The sequence below is a fragment of the Sinocyclocheilus anshuiensis genome, unplaced genomic scaffold (genome assembly GCF_001515605.1).
Source record: "Sinocyclocheilus anshuiensis isolate Anshui unplaced genomic scaffold, SAMN03320099.WGS_v1.1 scaffold3416, whole genome shotgun sequence".
In the NCBI taxonomy this organism is placed as follows: Eukaryota; Metazoa; Chordata; class Actinopteri; order Cypriniformes; family Cyprinidae; genus Sinocyclocheilus; species Sinocyclocheilus anshuiensis.
The window spans coordinates 69,641-71,044 of NW_015550134.1; the positions used below are offsets into that span (position 1 = coordinate 69,641).

The 1,404-nt window shown below is 36.0% G+C and overlaps 1 protein-coding gene across 1 annotated transcript in view; it reads right to left on the reverse strand.

Annotated features, from left to right (window-relative positions):
* The window catches only part of LOC107660991 (lysosomal thioesterase PPT2-A-like), a 16,347-nt gene that overhangs the window by 9,684 nt on the left and 5,259 nt on the right, over positions 1-1,404 (reverse strand). The window lies entirely within an intron of this gene.

Below are 1,404 nucleotides of genomic sequence, written 5' to 3' on the forward strand. Positions count from 1 at the left end.
ATAAAGCGACGTTCACTTGCAGAACGCAAGCTTCTAGAGGCCACATAAGTCTGAAGTAATGAATTTAGGTAAAAGGATGCAGAGCATTTGTAGGCAAACATCAATGCCTTGAATATTATGCGAGCAGCTATTGGTAGCCAGTGCAAATTGATAAAAAGAGGTGTGATGTGCATTCTTTTTGGCTCATTAAAAATTAATCTTGCTGCCGCGTTCTGGATTAATTGTAAAGGTTTGGAGAGAGATAGAGATATGTACAGTTGTGCTCAAAATTATTCATACCCTTGGTAAATATGATCAAAGAAGGCTGTGAAAATAAATCTGCATCGTTTATCCACTTGATCTTTCATTCAAAAAAAAATAAATAATTCTAACCTTTAACTAAAGTAAAAAAGTGGGGGAAAAATCACATTATAAAATAAATATTTTTCTCTAATACAGCAAGAGGACGTGTGTCTATATGCACGGTGAGGAGGAGATGCACGGTGAGGAGGAGAGTTTGAGTGGATCACAGTTGGAGAACTGCAGAAAATAGTTGAGTCTTGGGGTCAGAAAGCCTAAAAAAAAAAACTAAAAAAAAAAAATAAAACAAACTCCAGCATATTTATTTGCTAGACACGAATGGAACTTTAAACGGGACTGCGTTCAATGGTCAGATGAAACTAAAAAAATTAGCTTTTTAGCCGCAAACACGAGAGATAGGTTTGGTGCACACAGGGATAAAAAGAACCCCATGTGTACAATGAAATATACTGCTGGATCTTTAATGTTGTGGGTCTATTTTTCTGCCGGAGATCCTGGATATCTTGTTCAGATAGATGGCATAATGGATTCTATAAAACACCAATAGATAAAAAATTGTAAAACTGACTGTCCATGCTAGAAGTCTTATAATGGGCCATGGTTGGATCTTCCAACAGGACAATGATCCACAAACAAACATCAAAATCAACACAAAAATGGGTCACTGAGAACAAAACCAAGTCCAGTTCCCTGAGCTGAACCCTATAGAAAATGAGTGTGGTGATTTGAACATGCAGCTGTGAATCTGAAGGGTCTGGAGAGATTCTGTATGAAGGAATGGCCTCTGATCTCCTGTCAGATGTTCTCTAAACTCTTCAGGCATTATAGGTGAAGACTCAGAGCTGTTCTCTTGGCAAAAGGAGGTTGCAAAAAGCATTGGATAAAAGGGTATGATTAATTGTGACCCGTGTGTATTAGAGAAAAACATTTATTTCATAATGACATTTCTCTCCCATTTTAAATTCTTATTCTCCAATGAAAAGTTAGATTTTAGTACATTTTTTAAATAAAATATCTAAAGGATTGAACATACAGATTAATTTTCACAGCCTTCATTGATCATATTTACCAAGGGTATGAATAATTTTGAGCACAACTGTACAT